The sequence below is a fragment of the Cervus canadensis genome, chromosome 4 (genome assembly GCF_019320065.1).
Source record: "Cervus canadensis isolate Bull #8, Minnesota chromosome 4, ASM1932006v1, whole genome shotgun sequence".
Classification (NCBI taxonomy): domain Eukaryota; kingdom Metazoa; phylum Chordata; class Mammalia; order Artiodactyla; family Cervidae; genus Cervus; species Cervus canadensis.
The window spans coordinates 50,039,722-50,052,535 of record NC_057389.1 but is presented as its reverse complement, the minus strand read 5'-3'; the positions used below and the strand labels follow the sequence as shown (position 1 = coordinate 50,052,535).

General features: G+C 38.6%; 1 protein-coding gene across 4 annotated transcripts in view; it reads right to left on the bottom strand.

The window, feature by feature from the left end:
• The window catches only part of JAKMIP2 (janus kinase and microtubule interacting protein 2), a 186,543-nt gene that overhangs the window by 80,145 nt on the left and 93,584 nt on the right, over window positions 1-12,814 (bottom strand). Inside the window, exon 1 of one of the 4 annotated variants that reach the window (XM_043465062.1) lies at window positions 414-539. The exons of the other annotated variants lie outside the window; for them this stretch is intronic. The gene's annotated coding sequence lies outside the window, so the exon portion shown is untranslated. Of the gene's footprint in view, window positions 1-413; window positions 540-12,814 lie in introns of those variants that run through there. 4 annotated transcript variants of the gene reach the window in all.

Below are 12,814 nucleotides of genomic sequence, written 5' to 3'. Positions count from 1 at the left end.
TCAAAACATAAGGTTGCAAACATATTCCTTACCCAGAGCATTTAAAAGATTTAACAGGCGGTTGTGTATCATTATTGCAGCAACAGATAAATCTCATTTTTCAGGGTGCTTATAACCTAGCAGTTAACATTTTTCCTGTGTGAAATAGGGTAAGACAAGGGAGTACTTTACTCCTGGCAAACAGTGCACACAAAGTAGCTATTAAGTCTTAAATGATCACATGAGATAGGTAATTAAATAAGATGATATTGGAAGCCTGAATCTAGGGCTGTGGTTGAAAAACTTCTTATAATGTTGATCTGATTACTTCAGACAGAATCTGACAAGAAACAACCAATGGTAGTAATCAGTAATATTTCCCTTGTATTCATTCAGATGGACTAACGGTGACTTAGTGAAGATGAATGACTGACCTTCATTCAGCTCTGAGCTGGCAAGTACTGACGGGGGAAGATTTATTCCAAGATGTTTGACTGCAGAGCCCATGTCTTCACTCTATGATTCAGGCCTCCCTTGGAGGGCGGTAGTGAAAATTCCACAGAATAACGCAGGTAAAGTGTTTAGCAATGTATGCATCAAGTAAGAGCTCTTTCTAAAAGTTGGTTTCTTCAACAAATGTCTATTGAACACATAATAGCTGCTGAACACTGGTCTTGGCACTGAGTAAATAAATGAAAACAGACACATGTCTCCAGGTCATGGAGGTAATGTATTAGTTGGGAGAGACACACAATAAGCATAATAAGGAAGTACTCTGCTAGATTATGACAAAGTTTTACGGGAAACAATAAAAGCATGGAAGGTGATGGGAAGTGTTCAGGTGGGTTGTGACTTTAGGTAACAGAAAGCCTAGACAAGCAGGTGCTATCTGGCTGAAGACTGGATGGGGTGAGCCACTCAGACGCCTGGGCAGAAGTGTTTCAGGAGTGCAGAGCAAGTACAGGAGCTCTGAGTGGGCACAGACATCCAAGTTCCAGGAACTGCGGGAGGCCAGCCGGGCTGGAGGGGATGAGCAGACTAGGCCAGCAGCCAAGTTGAGCGCCAGCATTAATGGGAGGGCAGTGTGTGCAAACCACACTGTACTTTTTAGGCCATTTTACATCGACTTGGGCTTTTACTCAGAGTGAGGTCCCACTGTAGGATTTGACAGGAGGGGTGCCCTCATCTGACTTCAGTTTTTAGCATCTCACTGACTCCAGTGGTTAGAGGAGAAGAATTTGCATAAGAGTGGAAGTAAGGAGACTGCCTCGGAAGCCTCTGCAAAAATCCGGCTTAAAGATGGTGATTTAGGTCAGGGTGGGAGCTGTAGAGTTAGTTAGAGGGACCAGATGTAAACTGCTGTTAATCCTTTCTAAATTGGTGTTTGCTCAAAATTACAACCAATCAGTTGCTAAGCTGAGTTGCAAAGTCACACAGGGTTGACTCAAGTATTAAAGAGTGCACTATATTATTTGTCTGTGAAATTTATTAAGCTCCCACTGGACTGGGAAGATCCCCTGGAGAAGGAAATGGTAACTCACTCCAGTATTCTTGCCTGGAAAATTCCATGGACAGAGGAGCCTGGTGAGCTATAGTCTATGGGGTTGCAAGGAATCTGAAGTGACTGAGTAAGCACCCTAAGAAATGCATTATGCTAGGCACTGCAGCTATCCCCACCACTTGGAGAGCTTAAATCTATTAAGAGGACAGTACACCACAACTATAAAGTGAAAGCAGGGACAGATTTTATTTTCTTGGGCTCCAAAATCACTGTGGACAGTGACTGCAGCCATGAAATTAAAAGATGCTTGCTCTCTGGAAAGGAAGTTATGACAAACCTAGATAGCATAATAAAAAACAGAGATATCACTTGCCTGACAAAGGTCCGTATAGGCAAAGCTATAGTTCTTCCAGTAGTCATGTACGGATGTAAGAATTGGATCACAAAGAAGGCTGAGTGCTGAAGAATTAATGCTTTCAAATTGTGGTGCTGGAAAAGACTTTTGAGAGTCCTTGGACTGCAAGTAGATCAAACCAGTCAATCCTAAAGAAAATCAACCCTGAATGTTCATTCGAAGGACTGATGCTTAAATTGAAACTCCAATACTCCGACCACCTGATGGGAAGAGCTGACTCATTGGAAAAGACCCTGATACTGGGAAAGATTGCAGGCAAAAGGAGAAGAGGGTGGGAGAGTATGAGATGGTTAGACAGCATCACCAACTCAATGGATATGAATTTGAGCAAACTCTGGGAGAAAGTGAAGGACAGAGGAGACTGGTGTGCTGCAGTCTATGGGGTCACAAGAGACAGACATGACTCAGAGACTAAACAACAACATATCTAGTCTATAAGCTAGTATGCAATAGTTATAACATACATATCTAGATATAATGACCAATGAGACTAGTTGCACTTTAAGATGTATCACTGAGTCAAAAAAGCAAGATGAATGAAACACAAAGTATAATTTTTAATAAACACACACATACACTTCTATGTGCACATGTATGCATATGAAATCACAACACATTTTGGAAAGATATGGGTGAAGGGTTCCACCTTGTTTAGGAATCAACATGGCTTCCGATGGAACTAACTCCTTGGCCATCCAATGTTCAGGACTCTGTGCTCTCACTGCTGAGAGCCTGGGTTTAATCCCTGGTTGGGGAAGTAAAATCACACAAGCCATGTGGTATGGCCAGCCCCCACAAAAAGAACAAACAAAGACAAAAAGGTGTCCTACATGCTTCACATCATTTACTCCAAACCTTCTGGGCAAGTCACTCAACCCTTCCCTTCTCAAATGTGGGTTAGTCTGCAGGCCATTCCCCAGAGCTGTGTGGCAGTTTGGCCACTGCAAGAAATACTGTGTCATCCTCTGTGTGACAAGCCCCACCCTGGCGACAGCTCAGACAATGACATGCTTTAATCTGTCTCTGGGAAAGCTGAGACCCTGAGAGTGGACAGGTCAATCCTGGGTGAAAAAAAATCTCTTCTGTTTCTTTCCTGTCTCCTAGGATTTTCTGGGGGCGGGGGGGTTGGGGGTGACTGAAGCCTCCTTCTGGCCTCTCTTCTCTCACTCCTTTGTCACCATCTTCTGGCCCAGTGCTTCACTCCACTCAGCCTTCCCAAGAAGATAAACATGATGAACCACTCCTGCCAACATGCTAGCAGATAGTTTGTGTTTACAGACACTCCCATCCCCCATACATGAGTGTTATTTTGAAAAGGGGTTTAGGAGATGCAAGCATTGAGGGAGATTTTATAGGAGAAAGCTAGTGTTACCCATAAACCACTGTACATAAACTCAGTTATCAAAATGATTAATATTAACTCTCATTTATTCCTTTGTTTGCTTTTCCTACTGTTCTTTTCCCCTTGCAGTTAATCTTTAATGTATATAAATCTTTATCTATCTCTATTTAATTTTGAATATCTATTCTTTCTTTCCTTTCCCCTTAACATATTTGTTAGTTTTATTTTCATTGCTTTATTCCCCAACTGGCACCTTGCTTTAGTTTTGTTTTACAGTTTGTGCTTTAGTTAGTTTTGTTCTGGTAGATATAATTTTTGGTTTCCTTTGTTCACTGGGTCGATCTGTTGTACTCTATTTTTGTTGGACTGTTCTGATTTTGCTTATGGGTATATATGTATTTGTGTACATTCTATTATTTTAATTATTATTTGCCTGATATTGTAATTGCCATTTGTCTGGGGTTCACCTTTGGTTTCTCATTTTTGGATATTTGTTTTAATCTCACTTAACACCATAACAAACCACTTGTTGAATCTTCATTCCTGACTAGAGGTCAAGCCCTGAACCTTTGGAGTGGGAGCACTGACCTAGACTACCAGAGAACTAACCCTAGGGAGTTTCAAATAGTGAGAACTCACACAAGGGAAACCACTTGAATAGAAGATCCCACATCACCCAACCACCAGTAGCACCCTGTGCGGGATGCCTCATCTAAACAACAAACAAAACAAAAATACAAACCCAATCATCAGCAGACAGGATTACCACCTCACTCAGCCTTGCCCATCAGACGAAAAACAAACAAAAACTCAGCACAATCTCACCCTATAGGAAGCTTACACAAACCACTGGACCAACCTTAGGAGGGCAGAATCCAAAAGGAAGAAAAAATTCAACCTTGTAGCCTGGGGAAAGGAGACCTCAAACACAACAGGTTAAAAAAAAAGAAAAAGAAAAAGAAAAGGCAGAGAAATACTACGCAAATGAAGGAACAAACTAGACACACAGAAGTTTATATAAATGAAGAGGAAATAGGCAAACTACCTGAAAAAGAATTCAGGATAATGATAGTAAAGATGATCAAAAACCTTGAAAACAAAATGGAGAAAATGAAAGAATCAATTAACAAAGACCTAGAAGAATTAAAGAATAAACATAGAGACAAACAACATGATTACTGAAATTATAAATACTCTAGAAGGAATCAATAGCAGAATATCTGAAGCAGAAGAATGAATCAGTGAGCTGGAAGATAAAATGGTGGCAATAGCTTCTGAACAGCAGAATAAAGTAAAAAGAATGAAAAGAACTGAGGATGGTCTCAGACCTCTGGGACAATATCAAATGCACCAACATTCGAATTATAGGAGTCCCAGAAGAAGAGAAAAAGAAAGAGTATGAGAAAATTTTTGAAGAGATAATAGTTGAAAATTTCCCCAACATAGAAAAGGAAATAGTCAATCAAGTCCAAGAGGCACAAAGAGTCCCATATAGGATAAACCAAGGAGAAGCACACCAAGACACATATTAACCAAACTAACAATGACTAAACACAAAGAAAGAATATTAAAAGCAGCAAGGGAAAAGCAACAAGTAACATACAAGGGAAACCCCATATGCATGAGAGCTGATCTTTCAGCAGAACCTCTGCAGGCCAGAAGGGAATGGCAGGATTTATTTAAAGTACTGAAAGGGGAAAATCTACAACCAAGATCGCTATACCTGGCAAGGATCTCATTCAAAATTGATGGAGAAAACAAAAGCTTTTCAGAAAAACAAAAGTTAAGAGAAGTGAGTACCACCAAACCAACTTTACAACAAATATTAAAGGGACTTATATAGTCAAGAAATACAAGAGAAAGAAAAAGAGCTACAAAATAAACCCCAAACAATTATAGTAACATATATATCAATAATTATTTTAAATGTAAATGGATTAAATGCTCCAACCAAAAGACACAGACTGGCTGAATAGATGCACCATACACATGCTGTCTACAAGAAACTCACTTCAGACCTCAACACATACAGACTAAAAGTGAGAGGATGGAAAAATATATTTCATGCAAATGGAAAGCAAAAGAAAGCTGGAGTAGCAATCCTCATATCAGACAAAATAGATCTTAAAATAAAGAAGATTACAAGAGATAGGAAGGACACTACATAATGATCAAGGGATCAATCCAAAAGGAAGACATATCAATTGTAAATACCTATGCACCCAACAGGGGAGCACCTCAATACGTAAGATAAACACTAACAGACATAAAAGGAGAAATTGACAGTAACACAATAATAGTAGGAGACTTTAACAGCCCACTCACACCAATGGACAGATCATCAAAACAGAAAATTAATAAGGAAACACGGGTCTTAAATGATACATTAGATGAGATGGTATCTCATGGGTATCTTCAGGACATTCCATCCAAAGGCAGAAGAATACACCTTCTTCTCAAGTACAACATTCTCCAGGATAGACCACATCTTGGGTCACAAATCAAACCTTAGTAAACTTAAGAAAATTGAAATCGTATCAAGCATCTTTTTCAACCACAACGCTATGAGACCAGATATCAATTATAAGAAAAAACTGTAAGAAACACAAACACATGGAGATTAAACAACACATTTCTAAATAACTAACAGGCTACTGAAGAAATCAAAAGGGAAATAAAAAAATTTCTAGAAACAAATGACAATGAAAACATGACAACTCAAAACCTATGGGATGCAGCAAAAGCAGTTCTAAGAGGGAAGTTTATAGCAATACAATCCTACCTCAAGAAACAAGAAAAACATTGAATAGACAACCTAACTTTTATACCTAAAACAACTGGAAAAAGAAGAACAAAATTCTTCCCCCCACCCCCACCAAAATAAGTAGAAGGAAAGAAATCATAAAGAAATAAATGAAAAAGAAATGAAAGAAACAATAGTAAAGATTAATAAAACTAAAAGCTGGTTCTTTGAGAAGATAAACAAAATTGACAAACATTCAGCCAGACTCATCAAGAAAAATAGACAGAAGAATCAAATCAACCAAATTAGAAATGAAAAAGGAGAGGTTACAACAGACAGTGCAGAAATACAAAGGATTATAAGAGACTATTATGAAAAACTATATGACAATAAAATGGATAACCTGGAAGAAATGGACAGATTCTTAGAAAAGTTTAATCTTCCAAGACTGAACCAAGAAGAAATAGAAATTATGAACAACCCAATTACAAGCACTGAAATTGAAGCTTTGATCAAGAATCTCCCAAAAAACAAAAGCCCAGGACCAGATAGCATCACAGGAGAATTCTATCAAACATCTAGAGAAGAGTTAATGCCTATCCTTCTAAAACTCTTTCAAAAAACTGCAGAGGAAGGAACACTTCCAAACTTATTCTATAAGGCTACCATCACCCTGATACCAAAACCAGACAAAGACAACACACACAAAAAAAACTACAGGCCAATATCACTGATGAACATGGATGCAAAAATCCTCAACAAAATTTTAGCAAACAGAATTCAGCAACACATCAAGAAGCTCATACACCAAGATCAAGTTGGGTTTATTCAGGGATGCAAGGATTCTTCAATATATGCAAATCAATCAATGTGATATACCATATTAACAAACTGAATGATAAAAACCATATAATAATCTCAATAGATGAAGAAAAAGCCTCTGACAAAATTCAGCAGCCATTTATGATTAAAATTCTTCAAAAAATGGGCATAGAAGGAAACTACCTCAACAGAGTAAAGGCCATATATGATAAGCCTACAGCAAACATTATTCTGTAATGTATAATAGTGAAATACTGAAGTGAAATAGTGAAAAACTGAAAGCATTCCCCCTAAGATCAGGAGCAAGACAGGGTATCCACTTTCACCACTATTAGTCAACATAGTTCTGGAAGTCCTACCTATAGCATTCAGAGAAGAAAAATAAATAAAGTGAATCCAGATGGGAAAAAAGAAGTAAAGCTCTGACTGTTTGCAGATAACATGATACTGTACATAGAAAACTCTAAAGATAGTATCACCTTACTTATAGTTTCCTTTGTTGTGCAAAAGCTTGTAAGTTTCATTAGGTCCCATTTGTTTATTTTTGCTTTTATTTCCAATATTCTGGGAGGTGGGTCATAGAGGATCTTGCTGTGATTTATGTAGGAGAGTGTTTTGCCTATGTTCTCCTCTAGGAGTTTTATAGTTTCTGGTCTTACATTTAGATCTTTAATCCATTTTGAGTTTATTTTTGTGTCTGGTGTTAGAAAGTGTTCTAGTTTCATTCTTTTACAAGTGGTTGACCAGTTTTCCCAGCACCACTTGTTAAAGAGGTTGTCTTTTTTCCATTATATATCCTTGCCTCCTTTGTCAAAGATAAGGTGTCCATAGGTTCATGGATTTATCTCTGGGCTTTCTATTCTGTTCCATTGATCTATATTTCTGTCTTTGTGCCAGTACCATACTGTCTTGATGACTGTGGCTTTGTAGTAGAGTCTGAAGTCAGGCAGGTTGATTCCTCCAGTTCCATTCTTCTTTCTCAAGATTACTTTGGCTATTCGAGGTTTTTTGTATTTCCATACAAATTGCGAAATTATTTGTTCTAGTTCTGTGAAAAATACCGTTGGTAGCTTGATAGGGATTGCATTGAATCTATAGATTGCTTTGGGTAGAATAGCCATTTTGACAATATTATATATAAAGATAGTATCAGAAAATTACTAGAACTAATCAGTGAATTTAGCAAATTTGCAGGATACAAAATCAATACACAGAAATCACTTGGATTTCCATACAATAACAATGAAAAATCAGAAAGAGAAATTAAAGAATCAATCCCATTCACCATTGCAACAAAAAGAATTAAGTATCTTGGAATAAACCTACCTAAGGAGACAAAAGAACTGTACATGGAAAATTACAAGATGCTAATGAAAGAAATCAAAGATGACATAAGCAGATGGAGAGATATTATATGTTCCTGGGTAGGAAGAATCAATATTGTGAAAATGACTATACTACCAAACATAATCTGCAGATTCAATGTGATCCCTATCAAACTACCAATGGCATTTTTCACAGTACTAGAACAAAATGTTCACAATTCATATGGAAACACAAAAGACCCCGAATTGCCAAAGCAGTCTTGAGAAAAGAACGGAGCTGGAGGAATCAACTTTCCTGACTTCAGATTAACTACAAAGCTACGGTCATCACGACGGTATGGCACTGGCTCAGAAACAGAAATACAGACCAGTAGAACAAGATAGAAGCCCCAGAAAAAAACCCATGCACCTATGGGTACCTTATTTTTGACAAAGGAGGCAAGAATATACAATGAAGCAAAGAAAGCCTCTTCAATAAATGGTACTGGGAAAACTGGGCAGCTACATGTAAAAGAAAGAAATTAGGACAGTTCCTAACACCATACACAAAGATAAACTCAAAATGGATTAAAGACCTAAATGTAAGACCAGAAACTATAAAACTCTTAGAGGAAAACATAGGCAGAACACTCAGTGACATAAATCAAAGCAAGACAGTCTATGACCCACCTCCTAGAGTAACAGAAATAAAAAGAAAAATAAAACAAGTGGGACCTGATTAAACTTAAAAGCTTTTGAACAGCAAAGGAAACTGTAAGCAAGGTGAAACGGCAACCCTTAGCATGGGAGACAATAACAGTAAATGAAACAACAGACAAAGGATTAATTTCCAAAATATACAAGGAGCTCATACAACTCAATGCCAGGGAAACAAACAACCCAATCAGAAAGTGGTAAAAAGACCTGAACAGACATTTCTCCAAAGAAGACATACAGATGGCTAACAAACACATGAAAAGATGCTCAACATTGTTCATTATTAGAGAAATGCAAGTTAAAACTATAATGAGATATCACCTCACACCAGTCAGAATAGCCATTATCAAAAAGTCTACAAACAATAAATGCTGGAGAGGATGTGGAGAAATGGGAACGCTCTTGCACTGTTGATGGGAATGCAAATTGATACAGTCACTATGGAAGATGGTATAGAGATTCCTTAAAAAACTAGGAATAAAACAAACATATGACCCACTGATCCCCCTCCTAGGCATATACCCTGAGGAAACCAAACTTGAAAAAGACACATGTATCCCATTGTTAATTGCAGCATGATTTACAATGGCTAGAACATGGAAGCAACCTAGATGTCCATTGACAAATGAACGGATAAAGAAGTTGTGGTACATATACACAATGGAAAATTACTCAGCCATAAAAAGGAACGCATTTGAGTCAGTTCTGATGAGATGGATGAACCTAGGACCTATAATACAGAGTGAAGTAAGTCAGAAAGAGAAAGATAAATATTGTATTCTAACATATATATACGGAATCAAGAAGAATGGTACTGAAGAACGTATTGACAGGGCAACAATGGAGAAACAGACACAGAGAACAGACTATGGACATGGGGAGAGGGGAGGAGAGGGTGAGATATATGGAAAGAGTAACATGGAAACTCACATTACCATATGTAAAACAGCGAATGGGAATTTGCTGTCTGGCTCAGGAAACTCAAAGGAGGCTCTGTATCAACCTAGAGGGGTGGGATGGGGAGGGAGATGGGAGGGAGGCTCAAAAGGAAGGGGATATATGTATACCTATGGTTGATTCATGTTGAGGTTTAACAGAAAACAACAAAATTCTGTAACGCAATTATCCTTCAATTAAAAAAAAAAAAAACCTCTCGACCTTCTCCACTGTACACAGATTAAATGTTACTGTTATTATTAACCTTCTCACCTCCTCCATGGTATACAGACTAGGAAATGCTATTAATAAACCCCCCTTTCTCCAGCCCTGCTCATTCTGTCACTGGGAAGATATTTGCGTGAACTGCGCTAGGCTTAAAAGGCCAAGGACTTTTAATTGTCCTTGTTCCTGGCACTGCCTAGCATTCTTTCTTTTTCTCTTCTTCTTCTTCTTCTTTTTTTTTTTTTTTTACAAGTTTATAAGCTTACAAAGTGCTTGAACATGCTTTATTTCATTTAACTTCACAATGAGACTCTGAGATAGATACTATGCTCCCCACTTTACAGATGACAACACTGAGGCTAGGAAGCATGAAGTTGGTGCTACAAAGCTGGAATGTAACCTGAGTTGTCCTCTTCTAAACTCTGTGTTCCTGTATCACAACCCAAGCCAAGGCTTTCTCTCCTACAGCCTCTCCCAGAAGAGGGGAGTGTTTTCCCTCTTTCTGCTCAAGGATACTGGAGGCAGTGATTGAACAAGAGTGTGCAGGGGAAGAAGCACTGGAACTGCAGAAAAGATGGCCAGGCTGGGACTGTTCACACCTGTGGGAGGGGACTCCGCTTGGGAGGCTGTGTGCACCTGTGCCTCTTGAGTGAGGCACTGAGCCAGAAGATAGTGACAAAGGAGGGAGAGAAAAGAGGCCCGAAGGAGGCTCCCGTCACCCTCAAACCCCCTGTACATACACCTGTTTCTGTGTCCTTCTCTCAAGTAGAATTCTTCTTCTCCAAATAGAAAGCCCCTTCCTGCATTAGGGCCTTTACACCTCCATTCCCTCTGTTAAGGTCCTCTCTTCTTTAGAGTCTAATGATATCAAGTCAAATGTAACTGACTCAAGGATGCTGCTGTAGGTTGAATTGTGCTCCCTAAGAAAGATATCATTTCAGTTCAGTTCAGTTCAGTCGCTCAGTCGTGTCTGACTCTTTGTGACCCCATGAATCACAGCACACCAGGCCTCCCTGTCCACCACCAACTCCCAGAGTTTACCCAAACTCATGTCCATCGAGTCGGTGATGCCATCCAGTCATCTCATCCTCTGTCGTCCCCTTCTCCTCCTGCCCCCAATCCCTCCCAGCATCAGGGTCTTTTCCAATGAGCCAGCTCTCTGCATGAGGTGGCCAAAGTATTGGAGTTTCAGCTTCAGCATCAGTCCTTCCAGTGAACACCCAGGACTGATCTCCTTTAGGATGGACTGGTTGGATCTCCTTGCAGTCCAAGAAAGATATAGTCAAGTCCAAATGCCTCAGTACCTATGACTATGACCTTTCTTATGAAATAGCATCACTGCAGATGTAATCAATGAGGTCATGAGGGATTAGGGTGAGCCCAATTCAAGGACTAATGTCCTTTTCAAGAAAAGAAAAATTTACCCACAAACACACACATGCACACAAAGGAGAGAAGGCCTGGGCAATGGAAGCTGAGACTGGCGTGACTCCTCTACAAGCTAAGGAACCCCAAGTATTGGCAGCAAACCCCTGAAACTAGAGGAGACAGAGCCTCCAGAAAGAGCCAACTCTACTGATAACTTGGTTTCTGATTGCTGGCCCCTAGAACTGTAGGAGGATACATGTCTATCATCTTTGTCACCAAGTTTGTGGCCATCACAGCTGCCTTAGGAAATTACAACAGAAGCAGCCTTGGCTTTTCCAGAACAGGCCAGGCTCATCTAGTGCAGGTTTTCACAGCATCAGCTATTTTCTTCGAAATAGAATTGTATCACAGCTTGTGGTTATATATTTGCTTGTTTGTTTTTTGATACAATATTTATACCTTACTAAAATGGAAGCCCTATGAAAACAGATAGTGTTGGGTTTTGATCACTAGTGAGGCAAAAAAAAAAAAAAAAGCCAGTAGTGACTAGCATAAAAACAGCACAGTATACAATGAACATTTTTTAAATGAAAGAAAGACTCAATAAATGGATTGAGGGTCAACTAGAAGAGAGAACGGCACTTGTAGTTTTGGCCTGGGAGTGTGGAAAAAGCATCCATCTGAAAACAAAATGAAGCTAAAATCTCCCTAACTCTCTCTTATTTTGCTCTCTCAATCTTCATCTGATTTCTTGCTTTTGTCAAGTTAGATTCACAACATTTGTCTTTTTAAAAGTCTGTGGGGACTGATAAGACTGACAAAATAGTTCATGATAACAGGGAAAACTGTCAACATCAACGCTGATGATAAATACAGTAAAACTGTGAAAAAATGAAAACAAGTGACTTCTTTCTGTAAGTTAGAGAGTGGATGCTTTTCTTTCACTGTCTTATTAAACAGTATAATAACAATTATTTGTACCATCAACTTTGTATACAATTGAAAATGGTAGATGATTTTGATTTAATGAAAATACAAGTCATATACATTTTTTCCTATCCTTAGTGTTATTTATAAACATCATGACATACTCATATATCTTAAAAAGTACAGGAAAATGATGCTGCATAATGGTTAAGGGCAAGAACTCTGCAGTTAGATTCCAAGCTTGATAACCAGCTCTAACCACTTAGTGGGTGACCTAGGACACATTACATAACTCCTCTACTTCCCAGCTTTTAATTTCTGTCTCAAAGGGCTGTTGCATAGATGAAATAAGCTAATATAGGCAAAAACATAAAATAGTAATTGGCACACAGTAAAACTCAATACATTTTAGCATTATTATTACTATTAGACATCTGACAGTTGATGAGGCCATGGAAAGTAGTCACTGAAATAATCTCATCTATTTATGTCATAGCTACAAATTACAAATCATTTTCCTTGTTCATCTTCCAGA